This window comes from Molossus molossus, unplaced genomic scaffold (assembly GCF_014108415.1).
Source record: "Molossus molossus isolate mMolMol1 unplaced genomic scaffold, mMolMol1.p scaffold_m16_p_4, whole genome shotgun sequence".
Classification (NCBI taxonomy): Eukaryota; Metazoa; Chordata; class Mammalia; order Chiroptera; family Molossidae; genus Molossus; species Molossus molossus.
Window position 1 is genome coordinate 17,406,944 of NW_023425377.1, and position 20,073 is coordinate 17,427,016.

General features: G+C 42.5%; 1 pseudogene; it reads left to right on the forward strand.

Moving 5' to 3' along the window:
• The first annotated feature begins 6,955 nt into the window (after positions 1-6,955).
• Positions 6,956-11,203, forward strand: LOC118643502 (annotated as a pseudogene).
• Positions 11,204-20,073: the final 8,870 nt, after the last annotated feature.

The following is a 20,073-nucleotide window of genomic DNA, read 5'->3' on the forward strand; positions in this document are numbered from 1 at the left end:
AAGAAACTACTAAACTGTCTTCCAAAGTGGCTGTAAAATTTTGTATTCTCATCAGCAATGAATTTGTTCCTGTTGTGAACCAGGATTTTTTCCCCCTGACTTTTTTTGATTTTCTTCATAAGTAATCATGCCATATGTAAAAAAAGAGAGTTTTTAAATCTTCCTTCCCCATTTGTACATCTTTTATTTCCTTTTCTTGTCTTATTACATTATCAAGGGTTTCCAGTGTTGTTGAAAGGAGTGGTGAGAGGGGGTATCCTTTCCTCCACATCTTTATTCGTTCATTCATCCATGAACACTGAGGTAGTTTACATGTCTTGGCTGTTGTAAATAATGCTGCTATGAACATGGGGCTGCAACTATTTCTTTGGCATGTTTTTATTTCCTTCGAAAATGTACCTGGAAATTGAATTGCTGGATCATATGGTAATTCTGTTTCTAATTTTTCATTAAACCTCCACAGTGTTTCCACATCCTTGCCAGTATTTGTTGCTTTTAAGATGAAGAGTCAGCTAAAATGTAACTGTAAATCTTCATGACCTTGCATTAGACAATGGTTCTTAGCTATGATGAGCAACCAAAAGAAAAAAGATGTTAAGATGTTGTTCTTCATCAAAATTAAAGGTTTTGTGATCAAAGCACACAATAAAGAAAGTGAAAAGATACCCCTCACGATGGTAAAAAATATTTGCAAATTATATTTTGAATAAGAGTCTTGCATCCAGAGTATATAAAGAAATCTTACTATTCAATAACAAAAGATAAATAACCAATTAGTGTCCATCAGTAGACAAATGGATAAAAAAACTGTGGTACATATACACAATGGAGTACTATGCAGCTGTAAGAAAGAAAGATCTCTTACCTTTGAGACTACATGGAGGGACCTGGAAAGTATTATCCTAAGTGAAATAAGCCAAGCAGAAAAAGACAAATACCACATGATCTCACTTATATACTGAATATAATGAACATAACAGTCTGAGGAATACGGTAGACCCAGAAACATGGAAGTAGGGCACAGACTGACATCCCTCAGAAGAGGGGGTAGGGGGGGTGGGAAGAGATAAACCACAGAACTTATATGCATGTATGCATGACCAATGGACATGGACAACAAAGCGGGGACGAGTGGGGGGGATGGGGAGGGGGATGCCAACGGGGTAAAAATGGAGAAACATCTGTAACAAAAAAAAAAAAGGCATGGGAATTAAACAAAAAATCACACAGAAAAAAATTAGCCAAGGAATTTAATGAACACTTTCTCCAAGAAGACACACAAATGGCCAGTAAGCACATGAAAGCTGTTTAACATTTTTAGTCACTAAGGAAACAGAAACCGAAAGTACAGTGAGCTACCATTCACACCCACTAAGATAGCTGTAATATAATTTTTGATATCCCATAAAATAACAAGGGTTGATGAGGATGTACAGAAATTGGAACTCGTGTACTGCAGTTGTGAGTGTAAAATGATAGCCACCTTGGTAACAGTCTGGCTGTTCCTCAAGTAGTTATAGAATTGCCATATAATCCAGCAGTTCTCTCCCTAGGAATATACCCAAGAGAACTGAAAATATGTTCATACAAAAATTTGTACAGAAATGTTCATAGCAGAACTACTTGTAATAGCAAAAGAGTGGTAACAACAACTGTTCATAATGGATGAATAAATAATTAAAATGTGAGATACCCCTATAATGAAATGTTACTCAGCATTAAAATGGAATGAAGTACTAATGCTACAACATAGATGAACCTCAAAAACGTTAGACTAAGTGAAAGAAGCCAGACAGAAAAGGTCATGTAGTATATAATTTTATTCTATGAAATCACCAGGTAGATACATAAAGAAAAAAGAGCTTTGTTTAGTGGCTGCAGAGACTGGGGAGAGGAGAGGCAGGGAGTGACGGCTAAGGGTATGGGGCTTCTTTTGGAGTAATAAAAACATTGAAAATTAGATAGTGGTGACGGTTGTACAACTTTATGAATATACTAAAAACAAACAAACAAACAAACAAACAAAAACACTCAAACTGGTTAATTTTATATTATGCATATTGCACCTTAATTAAAGAAATTAAGAGTATGAAAAAAACTTGATTGATAGATGAGGGACATGGTGGGAGGGAGGTTTTTTGTTTGTTTGTTTGTTTTGTGTGTGGGATCCAATTAAGAAAATAAAAGCTTGGATTGAGGGCATCTGGGTTTGAACACGGAGCATGACTGAGAACGGTGTAAGATATCTTGATATAGGCACGTTCCATTCTCATCTAAACTGTTACCTTCTGCTTCTGTTGGAACCTCCCTCTCTGCCTGGGAGCCTGACAGACAAGAACCCCTATCTTAAAGGCTCCCCTTTCTCTCTTCTTTACGTCTCAAACCTTTTTATTTCACGTGTCCATTTCCCTGCCTCCCATTCACTCCTTAAACGGTTGCAGTCTGGCTTCTGGCCCCACTCGTCCAGTGATGCTGTCAGGTGGACGTTCCATGTCAGTGCAGTGGCTGTTTCTCGATCCTTTTCGTACTTGAACTTTTTGTAGCATTTGACCCCACTGACCAAACCATCCTTCTTACAACTCTCTCTTCCCTTTGCTCTTAGGGAGTGGTACCATTGGTCCTGGCTTTCTTCCTGTCCCTCTGCATATGTGGCTGCATCCTCTCTCTCTAAGCCCTCGTGTCCCCAGGAGCCAGTGCGTCTTCCTTGACGCCTTCTCGCTATTTACTGGCGACCCCAGTCTCTCTCACAGTCACGTCTCTGTCCTGAGCTACAGCCTCAGATGTGAACTGTAGGTTTGTGTCTTTGCCTCATGGAAAGTTTTCAGCTATAGTTTTTCCCATTATTTCTGTTCCACTCTTCCTCTCTTCTCCTGTCCGAACCGTGACATGGATGTCAGCTCTTTTGTCGTCGTGGTTCAGGTCACTGAGACGTGGTTCATTTTTTCTCTTTGGTCTATTTTCTGTCTGTTACTCAGATGGGTAAATTCTACTAAACTGTCCTCAAGTTCTCTGCTTCTGTCCTCTGTCTACTCCACTCTAGTATGGAGCCCATCCATCAGCCTCTATTTCAGTTATTTTATCTATTATATTTTTCAAGTTCATGATTTCCATTTGGTTCACTTTTATAACCTCTATTTCTTTGTTCATATTTCTAGACATTTTTATAGTTAGGATATTTATTTATTTTTTAAAAATAAATTATTATTTTTTCTTTACTTATTTTAGAGAGAGAGGAAGGGAGAGGGAGAGAGAGATAGAAACATCAATGAGTGAGAACATCGATTGGCTGCCTCCTGCACGCCCCACACTGGGGATCGGGCCCACAACCTGGGCATGTGCCCTGACCCGGAATCGAACCGGTGGCCTCTTGGTGCATGGGTCGATGCTCAACCACTGAATCACAGTTGACTGGGCATGAACAGAACATTTAAAATGATGTATTTCATTATGCATCTCTAAAATGTAAAATAAAATTTGTATGTAATGACCAAAATTGCACCTAACAAAACTAGAGATGACTCTTTAAAAGCAGTCCATATTTGAAATTTTCTGATCCCCCCTAGTGTCTGTTTATAATTAATTAATCAAAATCAGTATCCAAACAAACTCATAGGTTTCATTTGGTTATTACGTCTTTTATGTTTCTTCTCATCTAGAACACATTCCTCCCTTTCATTTCTTGCCATTGACTGGAAAAACTTGGTGAGTTATTCTGTAACATGTCCCATATTATGGACTCTCAGATTATTTGATTTTTTTTTTTTTTTTTTAATCCTCACCCGAGGATATTTTTCCATTTTTTGTACAGATAGAGTGGGAGGGAGAGAGAGAGAGAGAAACATCGACGTGAAGGGACACATCGAGTGGCTGCCACCCGCACGACCAACCAGGTCCGGGGACAAACTGCAACCGAAGTATGTGCCCTTAGCGGGAACCGAACCTGGGTCTCTCCGGACCGCAGGCCGACGCTCTAACCGCTGAGCCAAACTGGCCAGGGCAGATTATTTGATTTTTTATAAGGTGAAAGAGCTAAATATATGATTAGATCCAAAGTCAACATTGTTGAAAAAAGTTACTTCTTAAGTTGTGTTATTACAGTGCTGTTTCTAATAGTAAAAAATGGGGGAGGGGGCAACTGTCTAGTAAAGGGGTCTTAAATAGATTATAACATATCCATAGGGTGTGCAACCAATTCTGAAAACATTAAAATATATACAATAGAGGAGGATTAAAATTAAACTTTGAGAATATGAAACGTGTTCATGGTGTAATCAAGGATAAAAGCTGGTCGCCAAAGCATAAATAAGCCATGTGTGGTTAGGGCTGGCAGGGTCTCCATCACAACATCAGTGTTGGGTTGTAAACTATTGGCCCTATTTTTCCTTTGAAGAAAATACAGAAAAGAGAGATATATAATGATCATGCATTGCTTTGTAATTACACTAATATAAAACCAACCAAACTTATCTTACAAAAGCATCACCCACAAATAAAATGGTGTAAAGAGGGTGCAAACCCCTATGGCTTCCTGCAGATGCTTTAACTCTTCCAAACCACCTTCTTAAAGAAGAGAGCTTTGCAGAGGGACTTAGAAGCTCGAAGAGATGCTTCAATAAGAGTGGATATTCAAATCAAGTACATGTAGGCTTCCCTCCTTTGGTGGTTTCAGGTATACAGCATAGTGGTTAGACAATCATGTACTTCAGAAAATGTATCCCCAGGATTTCCATACACACCGACCTGGCACCATACATGGTTATTACAATGGTATTGACTGTATTTCCATCTATGCTGTACTTTATATTCACATGACTATTTCGTAAATACCAATTTGTACTTCTTTATTTTTAACCAATTTGTACTTCTTTTAAAAAAAAAATCCTTACCTGAGGATATTTTTCCATTTATCTTCAGATGGAATGGGAAGGAGAGAGAGAGAGAGAGAGAGAGAGAGAGAGAGAAAGAGAGAGAGAAAGAGAAAGAAAGAGCTAAGTGAGGGACACATAGACTGGCTGTCACCCACATGACCCTGAGCAGGGCCGGGGACAAACTGCAACTGAGGTACGTGCCCTTGGCCAGAATCGAACCCGAGATGCATTGGTCCACAGGCCCATGCTCTACCGTGGAGCCAAACAGGTTAGGGCCAATTTGTACTTAATCCCTTTGCCTCTTTCACCCAATTCCCCACTCCTCTCCCCTCCAGCAGCCACCAGTCCTCTCTCTGTGTCTGAGTCCGTTTCAGTTTTGTTTGTTTGTTTATTTTGGAGAACAGTTTTTAGAAAATCGGGAATTTGCTATGAACTGAAGAATTAGGTGCAATTGGATAGTGCAAGATAAAGGTACAAGGATGGGCATCGTAATGTTTGCAATCATTTCTTTAAAGTCCAGAAAGCCACTGCAGGCCGGAGAACATTTCTCGAACTCTCCCTGCAGTGAGAACCGACTTCTTAGAGAGAGGACGGTGCAGTCGGTGGGGCAGGAAGGCGGCAGAGTGACCCTCGCCGATGCCCAGTGGGAGAGGCCTGGCCACAATGTTGGCTGATGTTTTGTTCTTCATTAGCAGCTTTACTGAGGGAGGATTCACACACCACATACTGTTAGTAAATATGAGCCCTGAGCCCATGGCTAATCGACTCTACCTTACACTTGAACATGAGCATTTGCTGGTTGGTATTGTCAGGTGGGCAGACATATTAAGGGCAAATATCAAATTCATGAAACATAGTTTATAGTGGACACATCTGGAGCTTAGGGACTTGCATTTTCATTTGAAATTTGTCAATGATGTGCCTTTGTGAGATCTTTCCAGGCCTCAGTTTCCCTGTGTATAAAATGAAGAAGTTGACGGTGATCTCCTGAGTAGCTCTAGCTCTGTGACGCTGGGCAAGTGCACACACTGAGCAAGCTGGGGATTTGCATGAAATGCACTTAATGGCATAAAGACGGGAAGCAGGGTATTCAGGAAGGAAAGACAGAGGCCACGGAGTTTGAGAAACTCTTCAATCTCACTTGTCTTTTGTAAAGAATCTTTAGCTTTAAGTTTTCAGGGCTGAGACTGTGGGTCTGAGATGTTGCCTCAGTGATGGAGAGTGTGGCTGTCATTCAATACGTTCCATCAGTTGATACTTGAAGTCCCTGGGGTGAGTGGGGAGGGGACACATCTTGTGTATATGAGATGAAACCATATCGAGGTCCCCTAATTTCACCACAGGAGGGGAAAAGAAGCGTTGTCAGAAGAAGTGGAAGAGTTTGAAAGGTCAGGTCTAAGTCAGGGTATGAACACAAATTCCTCATTTTGTAAGTTTTATAAATGAGGAAACTGAGGTCCAGCAAGGCTGTATGACGTAGGCCAGTTTGTGTTGGAACAAGGCTAAGAATTAGGCTCCTGAGAGAGTGGAAAGGGCCCGTAAAAGTGAGGATAAGGAACATGCTATTCATGGTGGTATTCTCCAGCTCCTAGTCCAGTGCCTGACGCATAGTAGGTGCTTCATAAGCAATGGTTACGACTGACCAATTGACTGACTTTCTGAATGAATGCATGTGTTTCTGCCTTGTGTTCTCTGGTAACCAGCTGTACCCAGACACAGTCTATTTCAAGCAGAGGGCTGTTTCATTGAAGGTATCAGAAGGCTTTCTACTCGCTGAGAGATGCTTTGATTTTTGAGGGTATCACTTTTTTCCCTGAGTATTGCTTCCTCTTTGTTGATAATAACAGGATAAATAGCAGAACCCTTACAGGATGTGTGATGTAGCATGACAGAGAACTGGGGTTTCCTTTGATGTGACTGTAGACTTGGCAGCGTTAATAGAGGAATGATCAGTAGTCTGAGGTCGTGGTGTGCTGGGCTGGCTGTCAGGGAAAGTGGTCACCAGTCCTGTGACTGTGGAGTCGAGACGCAGCTGCGAGAAGAAAACGGCACCTCAACAGAGCCGTCTTGGGCTTTTCTTATCACCCATGTTTTCATATCTTTCCTTCGACTGTGTCCTTGTGTGGCTGCTACTACTCACAAGCAAGTGTGCACATGGACTTTTGCCCTGGGATAGTGCAAGATGAAGATACAGCCCAGCTGATGTGGCTCAGCGGATTGAGCGTCGTCCTGTGGACTGAGAGGGAACACGCCCGGAGTTCGGGCTCCATCCCCAGTGGGGGGTGTGCAGCAAGCAGCTGATCGACAATGATGTTTCTATCTTTCTCTAAAAAATCAATAAAAACATATATATATATATAAAGATAAAGATACAAGGATGGCCTTCGTGATGTTTGCAATGGCGAAAGTTTGGAAGCAGACTCAGTGTCTCAAACAGGGACGTGGACAATATAAACAAATTGTTACATACCTACGATGCAAACCGTGGATCTGACCAAACCTGATGCAATGAAATGTCTTGAAGTCAATGTTAGTGTCAAAAAAGGAGGAACAATGTGTATAGTAGACTTCTTTTTGTCCATTTGTACTGCAGGGTGTGGGACCACACAGATGCTCCTTAGTGTCTGGACTCTGGGGAGCGGAGCTAGGACATGGGTCAGCGCAGAGGGGGACTAGACTGTCCATACACCTTTTACACTGTTCAACTGTTCTACTATGCGCCTATGTTTTTGAGAAGGCAATTAATTTTAAACCTCAAAAGAGCCAAACATTACATTCTTATTCAGCCAAAAGGTCTGATTCATTATGTGCTAGGTGCTTTGAAAAGAGAGATGAAGAGAGAATCGTGTTAGGATAACTGTCCTACGTGGTGAACAGATGACTAGTCCTGGCTGACAATGACTGTCTAATTCCGTCAGCCCTGCCCTCCAGTGTTCACAGGACGGGTCACAGCCCCCTCCCAGAGCACTGGTTCTCAGTGTGAGTTTCCAGAAGCAGCCATGGACCCATCCCAGGGAACTTGTTAGAAATACCATTATTGATGGTCCCACCCTACCGCTGTTAAATCAGGAACGCTAGTAACTGCGCCCAGGCCCGTGTTTCAACCAGACTCCGGTGGTTCAGGTGCCCCTCAAGTCAGAGGCATTGTCGTCGTGGGTCCGCCTTCGAACAGGACGGCAGCAGTGGTTTCTTCTTTATGCTTCAAGGCGTTCCTTGCACGTTTCCTGAAGTGTACCAATCTCACTCACTGCCTGCATTTGCCTCTCCTTTTCTCTCTAAAATAGGTTTTCTTGATTTTTGTTTGTTGGTCTGTTTTAGAGAGAGAGAGGAAGGGAGAGAGATATTTGAAACATCGATGTGAGAGAGAAACATCCATCGGCTGCCTTCTGCCCGCCTCTTACTGGGGATCGAGCCCTCAACCCGGGCCTGTGCCCTGACCGAGAATCGAACTGGGACCTCTCAGTCCAGAGGACAATGCTCAGTCCACTGAGCCACACTGGCGGGGCTCCTTTTCTCTTTATTAGGGTCTTTGGAGGGTCCCTCATAGCCGAGGTGGGTCAGAATGCTCGCCTGCCCTGCTCCTACTCTCCAGCCACCCCTGAGGACACTGTGCCTGTGTGTTGGGGCAGGGGCCCTGTCCTGAGTCTCAGTGTCAGGGTGTGCTGCTCAGCACTGGTGGGAGAAACGTGATCTACCAGATATCCAGCAGATACCAGCTAAAGGGGAAAGTCCACGAAGGGGATGTGTCCTTGACCATAGAGAAGGTGACTTCCGCTGACAGATCCCCATCCAATTCCCAGGGCCAATGAATGATAAAAATATCAAACTTGAAATTGGACATCAAATCGGGTGAGTGAAGCTTTTCTTGCTTGCTTTACTATTTTTTTGTTTTGTTGTGTTTGGTTGTTAATCCTCACCCGAGGATATTTTTCCATTGATTCTTTTTTTTTTTTTTAGATATAGTGAATGGGAGAGAGAGGGAGAGAGAGAGAAACATTGATGTGAGAGAGACACATTGATTTGTTGCCTCCTGCACGACCCCGGCCAGGGCCAGGGATCAAACCTGCAACCTAGGTACATGCCCTTGACTGGTAATTGAACCCGAGACCCTTCTGTCCACGGGCTGATGCTCTAACCGCTGAGCAATTAGATAGACAATGATGACTGTAACACAGTTCTTAACACGCATAATGAACATTTTAAACGTGAGATATCCTCTCAAGGAAGGTGTCCAGGTCTGAAAATTGAGCACATGTTTCTCTTTATTTGTTGCCCCTTAGGTTTTTTTGAAACAAGCTCTCTGCTCTCAGAGAAGCCTCATCCTTACGTTGCTTTCTGACGTTAGCCAAGGTCACCCCCGCTGGGACGCCCTGGAGAGACTTCACTACGGCCTTTCCAAGGATACTCACCTCCGAGGATCATGGCTCAGGTGACTATACACGGGGTGCAGGAGGAAGCGTCTAGGTTGTTTCTGAGTTGAGAGGAAAAGTTTTAAGAATTGAGGTATGAATGTTTCTGTGCATATGAGACAATGTTTGAGGTCAGGATGGTGGTTCAGATAAATCAGTGCTAGAAAAAATGAGCCCCAGGATAGGATTCTTCTATCAATTAGTCAAAAACTAGCCCAGGGCCAATGACATAGCAGTGGCATTTGTGAGTTGATCACATGACCATGAAGTTTATGGGTTGATAAGGAACAGTGATAAAGACTCATTTCCTTTTTGAGGTCTGCCAAGGCCTGGATATTAGGGACGGTTCCTGTGTGTGTGTGTGTGTGTGTGTGTGTGTGTGTGTGTGTAAAGAGGTTTGAATGGAAGGTAATGAGGACTGGAAAGGTCTGATAGTTTGTACACACATGAATATTCCTCTAAAATCATAGTTACTTAGAAGAAAGACGGGGAAGTCTTGTTCGATTTGCTTAGATCTCTTCCCTAGTATTTGCTCAAGAAAATCTTACAACCAAAGTGACAGGTTTTTTATTTTTCCTCACCTGAGGACATTTTTCTATTTTTTGTTCAGATAGAGTGGGAGGAAGAGAGAGAGAGAGAGAGAGAGAGAGAGAGAGAGAGAGAGAAAGAAACATCGATGTGAAAGGGACACATTGAGTGGCTGCCACCACACGACCCAACCAGGGCCGGGGACAAACTGCGATTGAGGCACGTGCCCTTAGCGGGAACCAAACCCGGGTCTCTCTGGACCACAGGCCAACACTCTAACCGCTGAGTCAAACCGGCCAGGGCTGAGGTGACAGGTTTAAGTCATGGCACCCAAGCTCTATACTGGCTCAGTAATGCACTGCAGTCCTGTATCTTTCTAGTACACTCTGAGATGAACATCCGTACCTCACTGCCATTCAAGCCTCCCTCATTTCTCACTCAGCTGATGCAGTATCAAAGGCCTGCCCTCCACTTTGCCTCAGGCAAGACTTCATTCCTCCTTCCCTCCCTTTCTCTAGAATTTTCCCACGCTTTCTATTTATGCGATTTCCATTAATGTGAAAACACGTTCTGGTTGATGCATTCCTCTCCAGATACGCCCATTCCCCTGCTCTCCTTCACAGCCGCATTTCCCAGAAGCCTTGTTCCTACTTCTCACCCTCCCTGCACTTGCCAACCCACCATCTGGCTTTTACCCGTAAAGCATCATGGAAATAGTTTAGTAAAGTTCATAATGGCCTCCAGTTTTCTAAATGCAATAGACACCTGACTTTAAAAAAAAATTTGTTTTTTTTCCTTTATTGATTTTGGAGAGGAAATGAGAGGGGGAGAGAGTTAGAAACACAGATGAAAGAGAACATCAATCGGCCACCTTCTACATGCCCCCCACTGGGGATGGGCCCATAACCTGGGCATGTGTCCTGACTGGGAATCGGTGACCTCTTGGTACATGAGTCAACGCTCAACTACTGAGCCACACCTGTCGGACCCCTCTGTCTTAATTGCAGTCACTCTTTCAGCAGTATTTAAGTTGACCCTACTCATTCTAGAAAGTCTTCCTTCTCTTGGCTTCTGAAACTCTACTCTCCTACTCCACTGCCCATTCCTTCCCAGTCATTTTACTTTATTTACTTATTTCTTTTTATTTTTCAAATCCCCTCTATGCCCTTTTCCACCTCCACTCAACTCCCTACCCCTGCGATCACCGCACTGTTGTCCAGGTCCTCGAGTTCTCTTTTTTTTTTTAATGTCAATTTCTCCACTTCCCCAATCTACCCCCTACCTCTCTACTTCAATGGCCACCCATTTCCAGTCATTTTTATTTCCTCTTCTGCGTGTCTTATAGGTGTGGAGATCCCCCAGGGCTGGTCATTTCCTTCTCTCTACACCTCTGTGTGATGACCTTAAATGTCATGCTTAATATCTCTCTCCAACTCTCAGAGTGTTTGTCCAAATGATGCTCCCACTTAGAGGTCGCCCACGTCTAACATGGCCGGTGGAACTCTAGAGTCTGCATTGCACCTTCCCAGACTGCTGTATCTCTTGCTGCATAGAACAGTGCATGACATATGAAATCTTTCCTGAGTAAATGAATAAAAAACAAAACCCAGCTTACCCAAGATTACATGGCTGGTAAATGACAGAGACAGAATTCAAACTCAAATATGATTGGGTACATAACAGATTCATTTCTTTTTGTTTTTTGGAAATTATTCCAGCCCACAGAAGAACTGAAATAGTTGTACAAGGAACAATAGAATCCTTTCCCAAGATGTATAATTTAATATTTTCGTATATTTGCTTTTTCTAATTCTCTATTGAAACACACAATTTTTTTTTTCAGAAATATTTTAAGGTCATTTCAGGCATCTTGACACTTCACTAAACTTCAGTCTATATCTCCTAAGAATAAGGATATTCTCTTAGATCACACAATGACATTTTTATACCTAAGAAAATTAAGAATAATTCAAATTTTCTCAGTGTTCCTCACATTATTCTATTTTATGGTTTTTCTCCCCTAGTTAGGACATAATCAAGCATAATGTACTTCTATGCCATAAGATCTAGCTTCAATTTTTCCCTCTCACCTGAGGATCTTAGAAAGAGAGGAAGAGAGAAGGGACAGGGAGAGAGAGAAACATTGATGAGAGAGGGAAACATCCATCAGTTGTGCCCCAATCTGAGATCAAACCTAAAACTTGGTATGTTCCCTGATTGGGAATTGAACCCATGACCCTTAGGTGCACAGGATGATGCTCCAATCCAATAAGCCACACGGTTCAGGGCCCAGCTTCTTTTTTGACCCTGTATTGTCTTCTTTTAAAACTATCAGATGTGTCAGATGATTGGCTTTAAGGTCCTGCCCATGGCTACTGAACACTCTTTTTCCATTTTCTGAAGATCATTAGCTCATGTGAGTACTGAACCATGACCTGCCCAATACTCAGACGTGTTACATTACCTCTGCATTCCAGCCAACAGATTACTCATCTCAGAGACTGCTAATCAGGACATTAGAACTGAAATGACCTTCTCTGTAAAGCAGGATTCTTACTACTGGGTTTCCTGGATTCCAGGAATTTCAGTCCCATGATGTGTCCAGAGGAAATTACATGCTGAGGAGTGTGCATGTCTTTTTGGTACAGAAAGTCTAAAGGGGCCACTGATTTTCAAAAAGAACAGTGACGCATACGAGGTTAAGAAACGACTGGAGCCCTGGCCGGTTTGGCTCAGCGGTTGGAGCGTCGGCCTGCGGTCCTGAGAGACCCGGGTTCGGTTCCCGCTAAGGGCACGTACCTCGGTTGCAGTTTGTCCCCGGCCCTGGTAGGTCGTGCGGGTGGCAGCCACTCGATGTGTCCCTTCATGTCGATGTTTCTCTCTCTCTCTCTCTCTCTCTTCCTCTCTCTCTGTACAAAAAATGGGAAAATGTCCTCGGGTGAGGATAAAAAAAAAAAAAAAAAAAAAAAGAAACGACTGGAGTAGAATAGATGGTCCTGAAGGTTGCCTTTGAGTCTCAGGTTTCTGCTTCTTTGAATGAAGACTCCCAGTAGTAGATGCCCTGCAGACCTCTCCTTTTCCAGGGAAGAAGACAGCCCAGGGGCCGGGGGTGTGGCAGGAGCCCCTGGAGAAAAAGAAGCACAAGTGGCGTGTGTGGTCAAGTTCTGCTTGGGGTGCACTCAAAAAGAAATGTCTCTGACCAACTTCTCCATCCATGGAGAGAACTGGAGCCGTGTTTTCCACAGAGGGGGAACAGTGACTGGCACGTCAGTTCCATTTCCTGGTGGGCAGAGGCAGAGGGCTCCAGCGATCCGTGCTCCTCAGCATCCGGCCCCTGAGCTGCCAGCCAAGGTTGTGGAGACCAGGTCTGCCTCACTCAGTTGTCGCCTCTGCTCTCACACGTAATAGACATTTACTAAACATCTTTGGAGGGTAAACATTAAATACACAGAAAAGTAGCTTTCTGGCAAGACTTTTAGACTTAGAGCTGAGACAGAGCCTCACTCCTTGGAGAACTCACGCACACCCCTCAGCGCCACGTGTGCGCTTCTGCAGGAAAGTGGCTGCTGTTCCTCTGCATCGTGTCCCATGGCAGGAGCTGGGACGTTTGTTACTCCCTTGTCTATTTCCCCTTTCTGCTGACCCTCCTTAATGTGCACCCGTCACTGCCTGAACACGGCCCCTCCCTGGGTGACGACTAAGCTGCTGCTACGCTGTATGCCATGGATGTCAGTCACCTGGAGGGAAGGGACTTCAGAACACACTTGGACCAGATCACTGGTTCCCCTCCAAAGGAGAACTTTGTCCTGCAGAAATCTTTAAAAACTTTTTTTTGTTTGTTGATTTTTTTTTAATGAATTTTTTATTTATTTTTTTGTTACAGATATTTTACCTTTTTACCCCATTGGCAACCCCCACCCCACCCCACCTCCGCCCTGTCCCCGGCTTAGTTGTCCATGTCCATTGGTCATGCATACATGCATAAAAGTTCTGTGGTTTATCTCTTCCCACACCCCCACACCCCCACCCCCTCTTCTGAGGGATGTCAGTCTGTGCCCTACTTCCATGTTTCTGGGTCTACTGTATTCCTCAGACTGTTATGTTCATTATATTCCGTATATAAGTGAGATCATGTGGTATTTGTCTTTTTCTGCTTGGCTTCTTTCACTTAGGATAATACTTTCCAGGTCCCTCCATGTCGTCTCAAAGGATAAGAGATCTTTCTTTCTTACCGCTGCATAGTACTCCATTGTGTATATGTACCACTACTTTTTTATGCATTCGTCTACTGGTGGACACTTGGGCTGTTTCCAGATCTTAGCTATTGTAAATAGTGCTGCTATGAACATGGGGGTACATATATTCTTCCTGATTGATGTTTCAGGCTTCTTAGGGTATATTCCCAGCAGTGGGATCACTGTGTCAAATGGAAGTTCAATTTTTAATTTTTTGAGGTAGCACCATATTGTTTTCCATAGCGGCTGCACCAGTCTGCATTGCCACCAGCAGTGTACTAGAGTCCCCTTTTCTCCACACCCTCGCCAACACTTGTTTGATGATTTGTTGATGGCGGCCATTCTGACAGGTGTGAGGTGATACCTCATTGTTGTTTTAATTTGCATCTCTCTGATGATTAGTGATGTTGAGCATTTCTTCATATGTCTTTTGGCCATTTGTATATCCTGTTTGGAGAGGTGTCTATTCAGCTCCTCTGCCCATTTTTAAATTGGATTCTTTGTCTTCCTTTTGTGGAGTTGTATGAGCACTCTATATATATTGGAAATTAACCCCTTATCTGATACATCATTGGCAATGATGTTCTCCCATACAGTGGGTTGCCTTTCCATTTTGATGATTGTTTCTTTTGCTGTGCAGAAACTTTTTAGTTTGATGTAGTCCCATGTGTTCATTTTCTCCTTTATTTCTGTTGCCTTAGGTGATATATCAGTGAAAATTCTGCTCCGTATGATGTCCGAAATTTTGTTGCCTACATTTTCTTCTACAATTTTTATGGATTCACGGGTCACATTTAAGTCTTTTATCCATTTTGAGTTTATTTTTGTGTATGGTGTAAGTTGATGGTCTAGTTTCATTTTTTTGCATGTAGCTATCCAATTTTCCCAACACCATTTATTAAAGAGGCTGTCTTTACTCCACTGTATGCTCTTGCCACCTTTGTCAAATATTAATTGAGTGTATTGCCTTGGGTCCATTTCTGGGTTTTCAATTCTGTTCTACTGGTCTATATGCCTGTTCTTATGCCAGTACCAGGCTGTTTTGGTTACAGTCGCTTTGTAGTATAACCTGATATCTGGTGTTGTGATCCCACCTACTTTGTTTTTTTTTTTCAAGATTGCTGTGGCTATTCGGGGTCTTTTTTGGTTCCATATGAACTTTTGAAGTATTTGTTCTAGTTCTATGAAATATGTCGTTGGTATTTTGATGGGGATTGCATTGAATCTATAGATTGCTTTGGGTAGTATGGACATTTTAATTATGTTAATTCTTCCAATCCATGAACAGGGTATGTGCTTGCACTTTTTTATATCTTCCTCTATTTCTTTTTTAAATGACCTGTAGTTTTCTGCAAATAGGTCCTTTACTTCTTTGGTTAAATTTATTCCTAGGTATCTTAATTTTTTTGGTGCGATGGTAAATGGGATTGTTTTTTCAGTTTTTCTTTCTGTGAGTTCATCATTGGTGTACAAGAATGCCATCAATTTCTTGATGTTAATTTTGTATCCTGCTACTTTGCCAAATTCATTTATTAAGTCTAATAGATTTTTGATGGAGTCTTTAGGGTTTTCTATGTATAATATAATGTCGTCTGCAAATAATGACAGTTTCACTTCCTCCTTTCCAATTTGGATCCCTTTTATTTTTTCTTCATGTCTGATTGCTGTGGCTAAGACTTCCAGTACAATGTTAAATAAGAGTGGCGAAAGTGGACATCCCTGTCTTGTTCCTGTTCTTAATGGAAATGTTTTTAGTTTCTGTCCATTGAGTATGATGTTGGCTGTAGGTCTTTCATATATGGCCTTTATTATGTCAAGATATGATCCCTCTATTCCTACATTGCTGAGCGTTTTTATCAGAAATGGATGCTGGATTTTGTCGAATGCTTTTTCAGCATCTATTGATATGATCATGTGGTTTTTATTCTTCATTTTGTTTATGTGGTGTATCACATTTATTGGTTTGCGAATATTGTACCAGCCTTGCATCCCTGGAATGAATCCCACTTGGTCATGGTGAATAATTTTTTTGATGTATTTCTGGATCCGATTTGCTAATAGTTTGTTCAGGATTTTGGCGTCTATGTTCATCAGGGATATTGGCCTGTGGTTTTCTTTCTTCGTAGTGTCTTTTTCTGGTTTTGGAATTAGAATTATGCTGGCTTCATAGAACGTGTTTGGAAGTCTTCCTTGTTCTTGAATTTTTTGAAATAGTTTGAGGAGAATGGGTGTTAGTTCTTTTTTGAATGTTCGGTAAAACTCCCCCGTGAAGCCATCTGGGCCTGGGCTTTTGTTTGCTGGGAGAGTCTTGATTACCTCTTCAATTTCCTTAGTTGTTATTGGTCTGTTCAAGTTTTCTATCTCTTCCTGGAATAGTTTTGGGAGACTGTGTGTTTCTAGAAATTTGTCCATTTCGCTTAGATTGTCGAATTTGTTGCCATATAGTTGTTCATAGTAGTTGTTAATGATCTTTTGTATTTCCGTGGTGCTGGTTGTTACTTCTCCTCTTTCATTTCTGATTTTGTGTATTTGGGTTCTCTCTCTTTGTTTCTTGGTGAGTCTAGCTAAGGGTCCATCAATCTTGTTTATCTTTTCGAAAAACCAGCTCTTTGTTTCATTGATCCTTTGAATTGTTTTTTTGGTCTCTATGTCATTTATTTCTGCTCTGATCTTTACTATTTCCTTCCTTCTACTTGCTCTGGGGTTTCCTTTTTGTTAGCTTTCTAATTCTTTAAGTTGTGAGGTTAGACAGTCAATTAGAAATTTTTCTTGTTTTTTGAGGTAGGCCTGTAGTGCTATGAACTTCCCTCTCAGAACTGCCTTCGCTGCATCCCATAGATTTTGTGTTGTTGTGTGTTCATTTTCATTGGTTTCCAGGAAGTTTTTAATTTCTTCCTTGATCTCCTCGGTGACCCATTCATTGTTTAATAACATGCTATTTAGCCTCCATGTGTTGAAATGTCTTTGCATGTTCTTGTTGCAATTGATTTCTAGTTTCATGCCATTGTGATCTGAGAAGATGCTTGATATGATTTCAATTTTCTTGAACTTGTAGAGATTTAGTTTGTGTCCTATCATGTGGTCTATCTTTGAGAATGTCCCATGTGCACATGAGAAGAATGTGTATTCTGTAGTTTTGGGGTGTAATTCTCTGTAGATATCTATTAAATCCATTTGGTCTAGTGCTTCAATTAGAGTCTCTGTTTTCTTGCTAATTTTTTTGTCTAGAGGATCTATCCAGTGATGTGAGTGGGGTGTTGAAGTCCCCTGCTATGATTGTATTGTTGTCGAGTTCTCCTTGGAAGTCCTCCAGAAGATTTTTAATATATGCTGGTGCTCCTGTATTGGGTGCATATATGTTTATCAAGGTTATATCTTCCTGTTGGTAGATCCTTTCAATATTATGTAGTGGCCGTCTTTGTCTTTAGTTATGGCCTTCATTTTGAAATCTATTTTATCAGATATGAGAATTGCTACCCCAGCTTTTTTTTGCTTTCTATTTGCTTGGAAAATTTTTTTCCATCCCTTCACTTTCAACCTATGTGAGTCTTTTCTTGAGAGGTGGGTCTCTTGTAAACAACATATAGATGAGTCATGCTTTCTTATCCAATCAGCTACTCTGTGTCTTTTTATGGGAGCATTCAATCCATTTACGTTTAAGGTGATTATTGCTATGTACTTATTTATTGCCATTTTTGTTTAGTGTGGTTCTATTTTTCTTCCCATTTCTACTGCTAATTACAGCAGTCCTTTTAACATTTCTTGCAGTGCTGGTTTGGTGCTAATGTATTCCCTTAGCCTTTTTTTGTCTGGGAAGCTTTTTATTTGATCTTCTATTTTGAATGATAGCCTTGCTTGGTAGAGTAGTCTTGGATTCAGATTCTTGTTTTTCATGACTTTGATTACTTCATGCCATTCTCTTCTGGCCTGTAGTGTTTCTTGTGAGAAAGCAGCTGAGAGCCTTATGGGGTTCCCTTTGTAGTTTACCTGTTGCTTATCTCTTGCTGCTTTTAGGATTCTCTCTTTGTCTTTAATTTGTGGCATTTTAATTACTATGTGTCTTGGTGTGGGCCTGTTTGGGTTCTTCTTACTTGGGACTCTCTGTGCTTCTTGAACTTGAATGCCTTCTTCCTTCACCAAATTAGGGAAGTTTTCTCTCACTATTTTTTTTGAATATATTCTCTATGCCTTGCTCATTTTCTTCTTCTTCAGGGACTCCTATGATGCGAATATTATTACGTTTCAAGTTGTCCCATAGTTCTCTTAAGCTGTCTTCCTGTTTTTTAATAGTTTTTTCCTTTTGTTTTTCTGATTGGTTGATTTTTTCTACCCTGTCTTCTAATTCACTGATCCGGTCCTCAGCTTCCTCTACTCTGCTTTTTAAACCTTCCAATGTGGTTTTCATTTCTGATATGTCATTTTTCATCTCTTCTTATTGGTTTTTAATTTCCAATTGGCTTATTTTCAGTGTCTCTATGTCCTTACTCATGCTGTTCAGCTTCCTCAAGATCATGGCTCTGAATTCTAGCTCTGTTAACATGCCTCATTGCTCCACATTGATCTCATCTTCGGTGGAGGTCTCTTGCTCTTTCATTTGGCTTCTGTTTTTGTGTTTCACCATTTTGGCTATCACTGTGGGCTTTGGAGCCTGTCAAGTTTTCCCTGTGGGTATTGGTGTTCTGCTGTTTGTGGCTCCCTCTCCTGTGTTTAGATGAGCGAGGGAGGACCCACGTTGAACACCACTGTCAAGTCTTACTTTCCTGGTTAAAGTTGCCAGCCCAGGAAATGTACTGTTATCCTCTGGCTTTTTGCCTCGAGGCTAGCAGTCTAGGTTACTTGTTGAGTTTTGTGTTGTCAGTTGATTGAAAAACTCCCTCTGGTGCTCAGCCAAGGGGCTTTCACGAGGGTGGGGCAGATGCTGGTAGTTAGTGAGCCTCAATTAGCACTTCAATGGCCCACAGGGTGGGGTTGGATCTCCGAGGGAGGGGCTGCTGCCTCTCTCAGAGCCCTGGGAAGGAGCAATGTGGCCACCGTCCTGAGTGGCTGCACTCAGCCAAAGCTCTGAGCGCCCTCCAAACCCCGAGTGTCCCGACACAGTTCCAGTCCAGTCTGCCCTCCCTCCGCCGGAGCCCAAGGTGAGTGGCTGTGGCTGTTTCAGCCTCTGTCCCGGCTGCGCTGTGGGGCCGCCTGGGAGTGTGACCCGAGGGCGCCGCTTATAGCTAAGGCCGCTGCCGAGCTGCCGACCGCGGGCTCCCAGCCCCGTCTCGCGCCTTCGCAAGCCTACCGGGATGGAGTCAGTGTCCCTCGTTGTATGGTCCTCCAAGCTGCTTTTCTGTTGGTTTTTCCTGTCGATTTGTCTGTGTTATAGTTGTAATTCCAGTTTCGTTCTGGGAGACGGTCTGTGTAGCTTCCGTTCACTCCGCCGCCATTTCCTCCCCCCCCCTTTTTTTTTTAGAGAGAGGAAGGGAGAGGGAGAGAGAGATAGAAACATCAATGAGAAAGAACATTGACTGGCCGCCTCCTGCACGTCCCCCACTGGGGATTTGACCCCCAACCTGGGCATGTGCCCTGACCGAGAATTGAACCAGCGACCTCTTGGTGCATGGGTTGATGCTCAACCACTAAGCTACACTGGCCAGGCCAGAAATCTTACACAAGTGTATGTATACATGAATTATTATTGCAGTGATGTTTGCAAGAGACTTTCCCATCAGTAGGGGAACAGGTGGTTATTGTGGTCCATCAGCACACTAGTGCAGGTATAAAGGATTCACTGGTTTCATCACTGAGTTGTTTTGCTAATCTAACAATGATCTATTAGTGCTTCCTATGTGCCAGTTAGTCTGATGCTGAGACCAGAGAGAGAGACCTAATAGGTGCATTTCTGACCCCATAGAACTTCTAGTCTGACAGGCAGGAGTCTTTGCTCCATCCATTGATTTTGTGAACATTCATTGGCATCCACTTTGTCAGGCACTGTTTCAGTCCCTAGGAATAGAAGAGTGAGGAAGCAGATGAAACCCTTCCTCTGAC